Source organism: Arachis ipaensis, chromosome B5 (assembly GCF_059453495.1).
Source record: "Arachis ipaensis isolate K30076 ecotype BB chromosome B5, ASM5945349v1, whole genome shotgun sequence".
NCBI lineage: Eukaryota > Viridiplantae > Streptophyta > Magnoliopsida > Fabales > Fabaceae > Arachis > Arachis ipaensis.
In genome coordinates, this window is record NC_142440.1 from 14,287,565 (window position 1) to 14,304,139 (window position 16,575).

The 16,575-nt window shown below is 34.0% G+C and overlaps 2 protein-coding genes across 15 annotated transcripts in view; both read left to right on the forward strand.

The window, feature by feature from the left end:
* The window catches only part of LOC107642999 (putative sodium/metabolite cotransporter BASS5, chloroplastic), a 70,576-nt gene that overhangs the window by 28,976 nt on the left and 25,025 nt on the right, over positions 1–16,575 (forward strand). The gene's annotated exons all lie outside the window — the stretch shown is intronic.
* The window catches only part of LOC107643001 (transcription factor TGA10-like), a 33,172-nt gene that overhangs the window by 7,113 nt on the left and 9,484 nt on the right, over positions 1–16,575 (forward strand). For 4 of the 14 annotated variants that reach the window (XM_088488300.1, XM_088488298.1, XM_088488301.1 and 1 more), the window contains exons 9-10: positions 1,060–1,208; positions 1,381–1,449. The gene's annotated coding sequence lies outside the window, so the exon portion shown is untranslated. The other 10 variants (XM_088488294.1, XM_088488303.1, XM_088488296.1 and 7 more) reach the window with 6 other exon arrangements.

A 16,575-nucleotide genomic window follows, 5' to 3' on the forward strand; every position in this document is an offset into this window, starting at 1 on the left:
GTTATATACAATGACAAAATAAAATACTTTAGGTAACAAAAAAATATGGTAAATTATAATAATTGTTAAAGTTTTTAAACAGTTTTATTATTTTAAGTGTTTTACATATTTATTATTGTATTTTATTTTCTAATTTTGAGTTACTAACTAATTCTACTATAAGTCATACCGTACAAAAATGTGTATAATTAATAAAAAAATTTTATATTTCATTATTTTATTTATGTAATTTATGAATGCATTTCGTTTTTGTTAACGTACTTATTTTTATATCACATTATATCACATTATATCACAATTGATATGTGATACATTTAAGAAAAAAATTTGAAAATCTTAAATCTCATCTTAATTTTTAAATAAGAAAGTATTAAATCTTTTTAATAATTTCAAAAATAATATATGTTTAAATTTTTATTTTTTTTAAATATTAAAAAAATAATTAATATTTCAAATAATTACTCATTGTGTTCTATAATGCACGATGTCAATCAAATTTTGTTATTAGTTGTTAAAATAAATCACAATTGGTAATTTTATATATTTATGTCATTTATACCTATAAAAAGATGTCATTATGTTGACTTAAAATGTTATTATTAAACTTATACGTTGAATTCCGACCGCAAAAAAAAAATTACAATAAACATGTAGAGTTTAATTTTTATTTCTTCAATTCCATTCACATAAATTAGCATGCTTATGAATTATGACAGTAATTATTCCATGATGCTATATTAAATCCTGAATCTTATAAATAAATTGATCTATTGTATACTTATATTTTTTTTTGTCAAATTTTAATCTATATATGTATTTAAGCTGATTGAATATAATTTTTATACCTTATCTTTTTTATACATATACCTAATATATCTTTTATTATTTTTTTTGTCATGCCCGTGCAACTCACGGGTCGATGCACTAGTATAAATCAATTTTAAATTATGTTAATCGGTTAATCATCATGATTTATGTTGGTGACGGTCTTTTAGACTTTAGGAGATAATATTGATGCTAAGTCCATGTTTGAAATTCCTGAGTTGTTTTTATTAGCAGACGAATGTTCAAACTTGCAAAATTTGGTTGACTTTGTGTACCCTGGTATCTGTAATGAAATCCGTGAGTATTGAAACAAAGGTGTATCTTAGCACCCACCATTGATGCTGTTTCTGAAGCTAACAGCCACATGATGTCTCTGTTGCCAGGTGATTGTAAGATCTACGATTTCAATTTTTCTGTTCCTTATCCTTGTATGATTACTTCTTTTTTTTTTTTATTTAGTTCTGTGTGGAATGTATGCTTCTCTTTCCATCGAATTCTGTTTTCCTCTTTGCCAATTCATCTGTGAAAAAAAATGCTGCTGAAATTGCAATGCAGGTTTACTCGTGAATTTCTTAGTCCATTTACTCGTCGAGGAGGAAGGAAACACTGCTTCTTCATCATTAGGTATGATTTTATTTTTATTTTTAAATAACACAAATAATATTTAACCGAATATAAATGTTATTATTAATACTATAAAGCCATTTTATTCAATTTGCTCCATAGCACTAAAATAAAAACTACGCTAGTTTATTTTAATGTTCTTCATGTTTTTAATACGATAACATTTTTAATGATTATTTATTTTAGTGTTCTTTTTTGTTAAGATAGGGTTAATTTTAAGAAAAAAATTTATTCCCTCGCTGTTATATTATCATTGGAATCTTCGTATATTTCTAATTTCTCATCTTAACCTCCACAAATTCTGACACAATCTTCATATATTTTTAATTTTTTATTTTAATCTTTACAAATTTTAAATCAAATACATCTCTATCACATATTAGGTATAATATAATAAATATTTAATTTTTATATTATATGAACTTTTAAGGAATTTAAAAAAAGAAATTATTCTTCATTAAAAATATATTTATTATAGTCTTTTTTATTTTTAAAAAAAGAAATTATTCTTCATGATTCATGATTCGTTGGAAAACTTATTTCTAAAAGAACGAGTTGATATAAACTTTGCACATTTTTCATATCGATTGCTCTGGTTTAAGTAACAAGTATCTTGTGGATTCGGCCTAGAAGCTATTACTTTATTCTCAAGGTTAATAATTAGATCGCAAAAAACTAACTCAATTTTAATTTGTTGTATAATGTTGGAGTTGCTAATAGCCAGCTGGCGTATGTGTTAATATATAGGCATGTTCATTGACTAGGAACACTGACCATATGAATAAAATAATTCACATTTCATAGATTCTATTTCGTGATTTATAAGAGTAATGATCATATGAAATTCGTTCTGCTGTGGTTTATTAATTTATTATATTTGGTCAGCTGCTTGTACTAAATTTTATTCAGGTTTATAAGAGTAATGATCATATGAATTGTAATAAAAATAATTCACATTTCCCACATTCTCTTCGTTTATTCAGGTTTTTAAATTTTATATGGGATGCCCTTAATTACTAAGTAAGCATAAGTTACTTTGAAGCCTATTCTATATATAACTTATATATTATTTAACCACTGGCCACCATAAGTCTATATGATTATCGTTTTGTATATTGAATATTTTTAACTCAATTGAAAGCACTAGTATGAATAGTAGTGTTAACTACATAATTTTTCTTAAAAAAGAAGGGAATAGGAGCACGGTCATTATAATTTTAACTTCAATTCAGGAAGAATCAATAATAAAGAAAAAGAAAAACTATATTTGTGTTATAAATAAGTAGAAGGTATTGTTAGTTTTGTAGGATTGGTAAGTTGAGCATGAAAGAAGCTTTTCAAAACTCATGTTCTATTTTACTTTTATTTTAAAGTATGATTTTCCTTCCATTATTCTTTATAGTATGTTGTTATTTATGATATTTTTGAGTCTTGATTACAATTCACAAGTCACTTGTTTTAATTTTTTTTTTATATTTTCTTAAACTCCCAAATATAAGCTCATTATAGAACACACATCTTGAAAAAGTATAATTTGATATCAAAACTATGAGAAGTTGCTGCCCTGGATTATAATTCATCAACTACAAGAAGGTTCTCTATCAGGTACTGTTATTTTTTTATAATTATAGTTCTGTCATTCAATTGGATTCTTATTATATTAAAAAATATAATTAGTTATTGATATTTTTTTATTGAAACCTGTGTATTTATACTTTTAAACCTCATGTATATCAAAGTTCTTTTTAAAATTGTTGGTTTTCTATTTTTGGAATTTCGGATTTGGTAAAGTCAACGGTACACCTTATCTACATTGATTGTTTAGCCATTGTAAGTTACTAAACTTTATTATTTTTTATTTTTTCTTTTAGTCGAATGTTTTGTTCATGCAATTTTATCTTTTACTTTCTTGGTTAGCCGACTTGAGGGGCAAGGAGTGCCCCAAATGTAGGCTGAAGCTCTGACGGAGGCCATTATCAATGTTGTGGCCAACAACAATGAAAATATTTCACATTGACTAGATTTTACGCTAGTTTCGTATTAATATTTGTTTTTTTTTCTCTGTGTCTTTGAAAAGTGGATATTATTCTAACGTTGGGTGAAAGTCAAAAGCATACAAGTAATTTTATCTAACTAATGGACAGAGAATTTTTTTTACACTGAATGAAATGGCTTTTATAATTGAAAGAGGGTTTCAAAGAGAGATTAACATCAAATTCATAGATTTAGGAGTGATAGAAGGACTGACAAGGAGTTAAAAATTGAAGTAGAAAATGCAAAAATTCTTTTCCAAGTATATGTAAAAACCACGAAGTCTAATAAAATACTATATGAATACTGTATTGTCTAGCAGCACATAGAATAATATATCTTAGTTGAAAAAAAAAATTAAGATGTTGAAATGTTTGATAGTAGTGTAATGCATTGTATGAATATATAATACTCTATGGTTTCAAGTTGAGTTCATCGGTTTCCCATGAAAACTCCTGCCAAGATTAAAGAGGTGTTTTCGATGAAGGTTCCGTGGAAAAGATCATTCCTCAATTTGAAACAAACATCCAACATTTTAGTTTTTTTTTTTTTTCAACCAAGATATGTTATTCTAACTGTAGCAAAATAATACTGTATTTTATTAGATTAGGCTTTGTCTTTGAAAAGAATTATTTTCTACTTTAACCTTCAACTCATTGTCAGCATCTTTCATGTCACTCCTAAATCTATGGATCTGATATCGCATGTCTCTTTGAAATTTTTTTTAAATTATAAAAGTCATTTCACTGTATAAATAAAAAAAATTTCTTTGTCCATTAGTTAGGTAAAGTAAAATTATCTGTATGTTCTCGACTTTCACCAGTTCAACTTTAGAATATTATCCAGCTTTCAAAGAAAAAAAAAAATATTAATGCGAAATTAGCAGAGAAATGAGGGAATGTGAAATATAGTCTGTGCTGTGGGCTACAATATCGATAATGGACTCTATCAGAGACTCGGCTTGCCTTCGGAGCACTCTTTCCCCCTCAAGTCGGCTAATAAAAAAAGTAAAAGATAAACTGTATGAGCAAAAAATCGATTAAAAAAAAAAAATAAAAATAGTAAAGTTTAGTAACTCACAATCGCTGAACAATCTATATAGATTAGGCACGTTGACTTTACCAAATTCAAAATTTTAAAGATAAAAGATATATAAATTTCAATGAAAAAAATATCAATAACTAATGGTATTTTTTAATATAATAAGAACTCATAGGGGTGAGCACGGGTCGGTTTGGTTCGGGTTCAAGGTAAAATTAGAACCGAACCGATCAAAAAATAATTGGTTCGGTTTGGTTCGGATTTGCGTTTTTTTATGCTTGTACCCGAACCAAACCAAACCGATAAAGAGTGGGTTGGTTCGGTTCAGGTAGCGGGTACCCGATGACTTTGAAATTAAACAAAAATTGGCAAATTTTTATGTTAAAAATTCAACAAATACAATAAACATGTAACATCAACAAAAATAATGCAAACATATTAAAAACCAAAGACATTAAAAACTAAACTCATCAAAATCTAAACATATTAATAGTGAATAATCTTGTCTAATGAAAATATAAAAGTGCAATAGAAATATTAGAAGTTAAATACAAAAGTCTAGTGAATAATCTTTGAAAAAAGCTAAAACCAAAACACAATAAAATCTAAACATTAGAAGCTCAATACAAAAGTGCAATAGAAATATTTGTTTTTCAAAGTCTTCACTCCATAATCCTTTACTCCATTAACCAAGCATATTCAAGAGAGGAGTTGTAACCTTCAAAAAATCAGCATATAATTAGCTAATGTCAACATATAAAATTGATTAATTAAAAGAAATTCAACAAATAACAGTAAATAAAAATGTTAACCTCAAATTGTTGTAAATAACATCAACTCCAATGGCTTGATTAGATATTGTTAAAGCTGAGAGCTCTATATTAACAGTAATTAAATTATTATTAGAGACTCAACAATAACAACAATTACATAATAATTTAAATAAATATAATTTAAAAATAGTAAACTAATTCAAGTTTTTCTTGGTCCTCAAGTTCTTGCTTTAAGTCATACATCTTCTCTTGAGTCTTCAACCAATTTTGTGCGTAAATTAGAGACTCAACAGTAGAAGGACTTAATGAGCTTCTAAATTGGTCAAGCACATGACCACTAGTACTAAATGCCGACTCAGAAGACACGGTAGAGACGGAAATAGCCAACAAATCTCTAGCCATGTGAGCAAGAGCATAATACTTCATTGATTTCAATTTCCACCAATGCAAAATGTCAAAACCGGGAATGTTATCCTCCATCTTCCATGTATCTTTCCAATTCATTCCTTTTGACCTCAACTTGCTTTTTTTTAACCCTCATTCTAAACTCATCTTCGAAGTCATCTTCCTCCTCAATTGCATTTTCACCACCAACCCCATGATCATGAGAGGCAATGCTAGAATTAAAACTACCAAAAGAACTACCATCCGAAAGGGGATACATCATGGAGTAATACTCAAACAACTTATGAATGATATCCTTCAATTTTTTCAACATATCTTTGGCTTGATTCAACCTATACACCCGATTAAGACAAAATTCAACATAATCATACTTGTAACGAGGATCAAGAAAAACAGCCACAAAGAGAAAGTAATTTATCCCATCACCCTCCCAATATTTGTCTAGTTTCACTTTCATTTGTGTCGCCATCTTTTGCAAACCAACATCATTACTCTTTCTCCACTTATTCAAAGTTTTTTGAATATCACACAACTTATTGAAAAAATTATTACATGTAACATTCAAAGAACCAGAAAAAGTAAGAGTTGCATCATAAAATATCTTCAAGAACTTCACAAACACACGTGCCCTTGTCCAATCATTAGCATCAGGAGGTCCTCCTTCAGACTCAAGCGCCAACAAATAAAATGAGTCTTGATAACTAAGCCGACTAAAAGCCGATTCAAACTTCTCAGCAGCCTCTAGCATCAAATAAGTAGAGTTCCACCTAGTAGGCACATCTAACACTACACTAGCTTTAGAAGTTATATTAGCCTCTCGAACACACCTCTTAAAAGCTTGCATCCTAGCAGGAGATGACCTAACAAACTTGCATGCAATTCTGATTTTAGTTATTGAGCTATCAATCTCTTTCATACCATCACCCACAATTAGATTTAATATGTGAGCACAACACCTCATATGCATGAACTCCCTATTTAACAATGTTGACCCATTCCAATCACCCATGCCTCTAAGTAAATACGAAATTGCAACACTATTAACACTAGCATTGTCAACAGTTACACAACATATCCTTCTAATACCCCACTCTTGCAAGCACTGTTCTAAGGCTCTCCCTATAGTTTCACCCTTATGATCAGTAATCAAACCAAAATTCAAAATTTTTTTATGCAATGTCCAAGACTCATCAATATAATGCGCAGTCACACACATATAATTCAAATTCTGAATTGAGGTCCAAGTATCGTAGTAAGGGAAACCATTTGGCGATTTTCAGATAACAATGTTCTCAACTTCTCTTTCTCATATCTAAACAAAGCCATACAATCTCTAGCAATTGTCCAACGGGAGGGAACCTTAAACCTAGGTTGTGCTTTACTCATAAATTGTCTAAAGCCTTGAACCTCAACAAATTTAAAAGGAAGTTCATCAACAATTATCATATTTGCAAGATCAAGACGAGTTTCCTCTTGATTAAAATCAACAAGCTTCATAGTGACTGCATTAGGGTCATCCTCAATTTGGCTCCCAAGTGCAATAGTTTTCTGCCCATTTTCAGCTTGCTTATGAGGGTTTTTAGTGCAAATTCTTAAATGTTTATGCAAGTTTGTTGTACCATGACTAGAACTATTGCATATATATATTTTTTTACAATAGTTGCAGCAAGCTTCATTAGGAGAACTTTTAGTAAAATGCGCCCAAACACTACTAGGTGCTCTACTGGGTTTACGTTTTACCTCTTTTGGAGGCTCGCCAGTAGTTCCAGCAGCTTTGGTTTGTGTTTCTGATGAAGGATTTGAGGCAGGCAACTTTGGGGGAGCTGGACTTTGCGATGTTCCACCAGAAAGAACATCGTTCTCAACAGTGGGAGTGGCTGCACTTGGAGAAGAAGTACTTCCAACAACCGAATCACTTTTAGGGTTAGTTTTCCCCCATTTTTTTGAATCTGCAAAATACATAAAATAAGAGAAGTCATGTATTTGTTAAATTATTAGTGAAATTGCATGATAGATAAAAAAAAAGAATAAATACATATACAAATAGGAATACAAATATCATGATAATTGCACTCTATCATCACTTGCTACATCTTTAATGTCATCCTATATCTTATGATTCAATACAAAATAAACTCAATTAACAAGATAAAATCACATATTAGTGAAATCAACTTGCTGAAGAGGGAAATTAATACTTAATGTTACAATTTGACAGCACCTAACTTCTTCTGATGGATACTACTTTATAAACACCGGTTTAAATTAATCAAATCAACTCAATTAACAAGATAAAATCACATATTAGTGAAATTGCATGATAGATAAAAAAAAGAATAAATACATATACAAATAGGAATACAAATATCATGATAATTGCACTCTATCATCACTTGCTATATCCTTAATGTCATCCTATATCAGTATATCTTATGATTCAATACAAAATAAACTCAATTAACAAGATAAAATCACATATTAGTGAAATCAACCTGCTGGAGAGGGAAATTAATACTTAATGTTACAATTTGACAGCACCTAACTTCTTCTGATGGATACTACTTTACAAACACCGGTTTAAATTAATCAAATCAACTCAATTAACAAGATAAAATCACATATTAGTAAAATTGCATGATAGATAAAAAAAGAATAAATACATATACAAATAGGAATACAAATATCATGATAATTGCACTCTATCATCACTTGCTACATCCTTAATGTCATCTTATATCAGTATATCTTATGATTCAATACAAAATAAACTCAATTAACAAGATAAAATCACATATTAGTGAAATCAACCTGCTGGAGAGGGAAATTAATACTTAATGTTACAATTTGACAGCACCTAACTCCTTCTGATGGATACTACTTTACAGACACCGGTTTAAATTAATCAAATCAACTCAATTAACAAGATAAAATCACATATTAGTGAAATCGCATGGTAGATAAAAAAAAGAATAAATACATATACAAATAGGAATACAAATATCATGATAATTGCACTCCATCATCACTTGCTACATCCTTAATGTCATCCTATATCAGTATATCTTATGATTCAATACAAAATAAACTCAATTAACAAGATAAAATCACATGTTAGTGAAATCAATTTGTTGGAGAGGAAAATTAATACTTAATGTCACAATTTGACAGCACCTAACTCCTTTTGATGGATACTACTTTACAGACACCAGTTTAAATTAATCAAATCAACTCAATTAACAAGATAAAATCACATATTAGTGAAATTGCATGGTAGATAAAAAAAGAATAAATACATATACAAATAGGAATACAAATATCATGATAATTGCACTCTATCATCACTTGCTACATCATTATATCTTATGATTCAATACAAAATAAACTCAATTAACAAGATAAAATCACATATTAGTGAAATCAACTTGCTGGAGAGGAAAATTAATACTTAATGTCACAATTTGACAGCACCTAACTCCTTCTGATGGATACTACTTTACAGACACCGGTTTAAATTAATCAAATCAACTCAATTAACAAGATAAAATCACATATTAGTGAAAATGCAAGATAGATAAAAAAAAAAAGAATAAATACATATATAAATAGGAATACAAATATCATAATAACTGCACTCCATCATCACTTGCTACATCCTTAATGTCATCCTTAATATCACCTTGCCTTCAGCGTAATGTTTTATGTTTGGTTTCAACTTCAAATTCTAAGGGGACTTCTAGTTTTTAGTGAACATCAATTATCAAACTCTAAGGGTTTGGTCTCTGTTATAAATATTTGCTACCATGAATTATAATAGTAACTGCATAGCAATTAGCATAATATTTTTGAAGTTAACAAATCAAAATTAGCTTATAGAAGATCCTCAGTTCAAAATCAAATCTAGCTTTTACACAAGAGCAAGATTCTATTAATATTTAAAAAATTGAACAGCACGATTGTTTCAGAGTGATCAAGATTGCTTTATTCAACAACAAATAAGAATGTATAATTTCAAAAATTGAACAGAAAATAAAACAATTAATAGTTTAACATATAACATTCCCCAAAAATTATAGACTAACCTGAATGAGTGACTGGAGAAGACGACGCTGGAGCCTGGGCCCTGGAGGAAGCTGGCTGCTGGAGAGGGAACGGCTGGCTGAAGACGAAGCTGGCTGCTGGAGAGGGAACCGCGAACAACGATGCTGACAGAGATACCGAATGAGATGCCAATGACCGGGACAAAGTTGATTGCTGCGTCACTGCCGCTACGAGGAAGACGATACACCTGATGGTCCCACGGACGAGGTGGAGAAGACGATGCGCCTGACGCCTAATGGAGAAGACGAGCCTGACGCCTAATGGAGAAGACGATGAAGATTGGAGAAGCTGCCAAGCTGGTTACGTGGTAGGAGGAAGCTCTGCGCCTCTGCCTCTGCTAGGGTTTCGCCATGGTTTGGTAACTTTGGTTGCGCCGTTAGTGAGATTGTGTATTAGGGTTATCAGGTTATGCGTTTTTACAAAGTCATATATATATATTTTATTTAATTAATTATAATCGGGTATACGGGTTGGTTCGGGTTCCGCGTCCCCAAAACCGATACTCGAACCAATCATCAGCAATTGTCATCGGTTTGGTTCGAGTTGGACCCGATTACCCGTCGGTTCCTGAACCAATTTTATTGGTTCGGTTCGGGTCCGGGTGGGTAATCGGGTACCCGCTACCCATGCTCACCCCTAAGAACTCAGAGAATGACAGAACTATAATTATAAAAAGACGAGTACTTGATAGAGAACTTCCTTGTAGTTGCAGCAACTTCTCGTAGTTTTAACTTTTAATATCAAATTGCACTCTGTGTTCTATAATAAGAGTATATTTGGGAGTTTAAGAAAATTAAAACAAGTGACTTGTGAATTGTGATCAAAGACTGATAAATATCATAAATAATAACATATTATAAAAAATAATAGAAGGAAAATCATACTATCATACAGTATTTTATTATAGAGGAGTGATAGGGGCCAGCAAGTAGCCATTAATGATGATTTTAACGGTGTGAGATTAGTGTGAAATTTCATCTTATAGCTCATTTTTCAATACTCGTTACATGCTGGCCAAAATTTAAAAAAGTTGTTAGCTCTTTAAACTTTTCCTTTATTATATTAGAGTTCGTGGCTTCCACCTGTGTTTTGGAAAGAAGTTTTGCATTTTCTACTTCATCCTTTATGTTGCAATTCTATTTGAAACTTTTTTTGAATTATAAAAATAACTTTATTGTGCAAATAAAAAGAAAATTTCTTTCTATCCATTAATTAGGTAAAATTCCTTGTATGTTCTTGATTTTCACTTGGTTCAATTTTAAAAGATTGTCCACATTTTAAAGACACAAAATGAAAAAAAAAATATTAGTATAAAACTAGTATAGAAAAAGAGGATTCAACCACGTGCATTAGAATGGCACACACTAACTCGCTACTTACACTTTTTTTTTTTGAATCAAAGGGAGCTCAACACAGCAGAGTGGAGCAGATAGCAAAGCTATAGTAAGAATAAAACAAGATAACATACAACTCCTAGACACTGTGACCCGGCCATCAACACCCAAAGGGCTCAGCACCACTCCATTCTTCGTAGAACGTAAACGATCTGTTAATAATGTCCCCTACTCTTGAACTCTTATTTCGGAAGAGCCTGTCATTCCTTTCTAGCCAAATTGTCCAGATAACAGCAAAGAATTCAGTGAATCATCTCTTCCTATCTACCTTCCTTCCTATAAAGCTCGTCCAACTCTCAAAATGTTCCTTCAAAGTACCCGGAAAGCTCCACCTTTGTTGAAAGGCCATTAGCCAAGCACACCACACCTGCCATGTAATCTCACAACTAAGAAACAGATGATACGCGGTTTCCATAGGCTTACCACAGAGAAGACACCTATTGTCCTGCTGGTCAATAACCCGTAATCTGCACAGTCGATCCTTTGTGTTGATCCTTCCGACTAACGCAAACCAAGAAAGGAGTTCAATCATCGGGGGGACAAATCCTTTCCAAACAGCACTAGTGAAGCTATAGCTGGTAACCTCCTCCAGTAGGACTTCCTCCTTCATCACTCGCACAAAGAATTTTGTTGAGTAGTCACCTGTTTTATCAAATTTCCATACCACACTATCTTCCCTACCATTTATAAGCTTGAATGACTTATTCATATGCAAATGATGCCCTTTCTATAATGGAAACTGGAAACCTCAACTATTATTATGTGTCCTGTCCTATATGTGTGTTCGAGCTTGAGTTCTCACTTCTCAGTTACTACCACCAACACCGGGTGTGTTTGGCAACCACGTTAGAAGAAGAAAAGTATGTTACAGTTTCTTAAAAGTTTCAATTTTTGGTTTGGCTAATTTTTCTCTCTATAAACATAGAAGTGATTTTAGTCTCAAAACCACGTTTATAAGAAGCAACAATTTCTAGCTTCTGCATTTAGCTTTTGGCTATTAATATTTAATATTTATTTTTCTTTACCGTTTTTATCCTTTATACATATTATTGTATTATTTATTGAATTGTTATTATTTCTCTTTATATGAGTTTTTTTTATTATTTATTATTTATTATTTATATTTTTTATTAAATTTTTATTTGGCATTATATATTATTATACTGGTAATTTTTGTACATTATATTTATTATTATCTTTTTATAATATAATCTATTGATCCCATTAGGTAAAATAAAATAAACAAAAAAAATTAACCATAAATAATAATAATAGTGTTACGATGGGTAATCGGAGATTATTGGGTTGGATTAGTTTGGCTGGCCCAATCGTCTGAATGAGGTGTCCAAATAGGTTTGTAATCCAAGGGCCCCGTCCGACTTCAGTGTGAGAGAATGGGGGTGGTACCTGCAAAGATACTCCGATGCCAAAGTCAGCAAAAAGAGCAAAACAGGTCTAGAGAGTATTGGCCTTGGTGATACCTGAGAAGTGTCAGTGTATTTATAGTGGTGAACCCATAACCACCGTTGAAGTAGTTCCGCCATTTAAGGTGGATAACCGTCCCCTTATCTTAGGGAAGTTGAGATATGGCTCCTGGAAGTGGTTAGAGAGATTTTAGGGGCAGTTACTCATTTGAATGAGTGTTTATCTGCCAGCTAATCCTCGTCCCGACTTCTTTAGGGTAAGTCATGGTAAGAACCGACTTCGTAGGGAGAAGGTCGGTGTAGGGCGAGACTCAATCCTTTGGATTGGGCCTTTCATTTGGACCTGGGTCTTATCAATGGGCCAGGGTATGAACAGTGCCCCTATTCGAACCCAATTTCTTTTGAGACTTGGGTTCGAGTATTCTACTCGGGGTCGTAGCCGACTTGTGAGGGAACCGACGTGATTGTTCGGAACCGACGTGACTTTCGTGACTTTTGGTTTTCATAGTTACGTCTAATTAAACGTCGCGTCCGTTAGAGGTTTGCGTAGGTATTAATTACCTTGGTAACGGTGAACCCATTAATGACCGCTTTCCGTTTTTACCATTATGCCCCTAACGTGTCTATAAATAATTTTCCTTTCTTTCGTTGTTTCGTTTTTGCGTTTTTAAAATTTTCTTCCCATCTGTTCGTGGGGCATTCTTCGTTTGAAGGCTTTCATCTTCCTCTACCTTGCTTCCAGACAAAGGTTAGTCTTTTCTCCTCTTCTCTTTTATGAAATGCTTCTAATTGCATGCTTTTACTTTTTTAGAGAGAGGAGTTGACTTTGTAGGCTACTGTTTGATTCCATGCCCCCTTAGAGACCCTGTTCTTGACCTTTTTCTTTTTCCCTTTGTAGGTTTCACGAATCCTTTTTTAGGAAAAGAAAATGTCTTCCATAGAAACTCTTGCTCAGTAGGTCGATGTCACAGTTTTAGGAGAGGAACCTTTGGTCGATACCGAATTTATCACCAACTTTCGCACTCACCACAGAATCTGTACTTCTGAGGAGGATAAGCCGAAGTATGAATTGGTGGTCCCGGGTCTGGAAGACCGGATTTGCTTCGGGAGGGCTACTGAGACGGCCCCTCATTTCTTCTACATGTATGAGAGCATGGTTACCCGTTTGGGTGTTTTTCTCCCATTTTCTGACTTCGAAATGGCTGTCTTACGTCACTGCCGTGTTGCTCCTACCCAACTTCACCCCAATTCCTGGGGTTTTCTGAAAATCTACCAGTTTATCAGCCACGCTTTAGACTTTCTGACTTCCTTGAGGATTTTCTTTTTCCTTTTCCACATGACCAAGCCCTTCAGTGGGCAAAATAATAAGCAACAATGGGTGTCTTTCCGAGCTATACAAGGTCGGAGAGTCTTCACCCTTTTTGATGAATCCTTCCATGACTTCAAAAATTATTTTTTCAAAATTCAAGCTGTAGAGGGTCACCACCCCTTCTTCTTAGACGAGAGTTCTTCCCCTCGCTTTCCTCTGTACTGGCTAGAGGCCTCCACTTGTGAGAAATATGGTTTGGATGATCTGGATGAGGCGGAGGCAGCTATTGTGGAATTCCTCCGAGAAGTGTGGGGGCGGGCCCCATATCTGGACACTAAAAAATTTCTCCAGGGGGCTCCGACCTTTGTCCAGACGCAATTAGGTAGCCCTTGATTTGTTTAAGCTTTCCGTGCCAGGAATGGCGGCGCCAGGGTAACTAGTTCTCCTCTTTTTCCTCCTCCCACTTCTTCCCAAAATTTGGAGACCCCTTCCCGACCTATCGTTATTTCCTCCTCGGCTTCTTCTCAGCCGTCCCCTCCCCCCAATCTTTCCCTGAGCCAGAGAAGAAGAAGCGCAAGACTTTAGAGTCTAGCTCTTCTTTTGAAGGTGAGGCTAAGGTGGATGCGCCTCAGTTTGTTCGGAAATACATCTATCCTCATACCCGTATAGGTATGGATGATGTTTCTATTCGGAATCACCTCACTATTCTGGCTCAGGAGAGTATCAGGGCGGCAGGAATTTGTACAAAGTTCCTTGATATTTTTGAGAAAACTCCTCTTAGCTCTCTGGGTTCAACCTCGAGGGTTGAAGAGTTGGAGGGGAGGTTTCTCTTATATCAAGGGTAGGAGAAGTTGCTGAGGGAAGAGATCGCCAAATTGAAGGAAGAGAAAGATGGCCTCCAGGAGAGGGAAAAGAAGTTGCAGGCTCAGTGTAACATGGAGGAGGGCCTAAGGTTGAAGGTGCAGGAGAGTTATTCGAGCCTGTTCACGGATCTTGTGGAGGTGAGGAAGGACTTGTTGAATGCTAGGAATGCTTATGCCGAGGAAGCCTGGAGGATTTTTAAGAAGCAGGTCGGAGTTCTTGCTCCCGACCTGGATCTATCTCCCTTGGATCCTGACAAGGTTGTCATTGATGGGGCGATAGTCTATCCTCCTCCCTCTCCCAAGCATGTCACCGATTCAGATCTGAAGACTCGGGGGCAGAGGATAATTGAGTCCCCTCCTCGTTCCAAGGATGCTCTGAGTTCCTCGAAGGTTCACAGAACCTCCTCTCCGACTACTCTCCCTGATTCTGGTGGTGATCCGACTACTCCCTTCGACTCTGGTGGTGATACTCTTTAAAATATTTGTGGCTATATGGGGCCCGGCCTGTGGGTCCCCTCTTTTTTAAACTCTTTTTTATGTGGTGGTAACTTCTTGACATTTTCCTTGGCCTTTTAAGGCCGTAAACAACAAAAAATATTTAAAAATACCCTTTTTTGGATAAGGGTTTAGGTTAATGAAGAATACCCTTTCTTGGATAAGGGTCTAAGTTACTTTTTTGCGTGCATGCTTTTCTGAGGTTGGTTTTTGAAAAATCCCCTTTGATCTTTTTGAAACCTTTTCTTGGCTGTCTGTCCTTTTTGAGTCTTTTAACTTTAAGGACTTAGGACAATCTTTTGGCTCTTTGATAGGTTTTTCGATCTCTTTTTGGTATTCCTTATACTCAATTTTTTGATTCATTGAGTTCCTATGACTTAGGTTATTTTTGCGATGCGTTTTCTTTGCTTCTCGGGTTTTCATTTCGACTTATGAGTCGGAATTTTTTCGAGTTTCTCACGATCAACTTTTATGACCTCTTTACACCGACTTGTACCTCGTCGTTTTATCCTGACGATCATCTAGGTCGGTTCATGGAATTTTCACGTTTTGTCAAGCTTAAGTCGGCGCGTTTCGTAGAAAAAAAAAGACAAACGAGGAGGAATTTATAAGAGATATTGTAAAAAGATCTTTATTTATTTGGGAAGGTACTTTACTGCTACTAAGGGTTTTTGATAATCCATTCTCCCTTAGTCTCTACTTTGATGCCTCGTTAAAAACCCTTCTTCAGAAAAACCCTTTTATTTTTGGGAAAAAATTGTGAAGTTGGGAAAAGAGTACATCAGGGAGTAGAGTTCGCTTTTAACTATAGTACCTTTTCATGTTACAAGCATGCCACGACCTTGGTAACTCGGTGCCGTTTAGGTCGGTCACCTTATAATAACCTTTCCCTAAGACTTCATTAACTTTGTATGGTCCTTTCCAATTAGCAGCGAGCTTTCCTTCTCCCGATTTGTTGACTCCGGTGTCGTTTCTGATCAAGACCAAGTCGTTTGGGGTGAAACTCCTTCGAATGACTTTTTTGTTGTATCTGATAGTCATCCTTTGTTTCAATGCTGCTTCTCTTATCTGGGCCTGCTCTCGGACTTCGGGGAGTAAATCAAGTTCCTCCTTGTGCCCCTGTATATTCCCGATTTCATCATGGAGAATCACCCTAGGACTTTGTTCGCTGATTTCTACTGGTATCATGGCTTCTACTCCATAGACAAGTCGGAAGGGTGTTTCTCCAGTGGCAGATTGTGGCGTCGTCCGGTAAGCCCATAATACTTGTGGGAGCTCCTCTGTCCAGGCTCC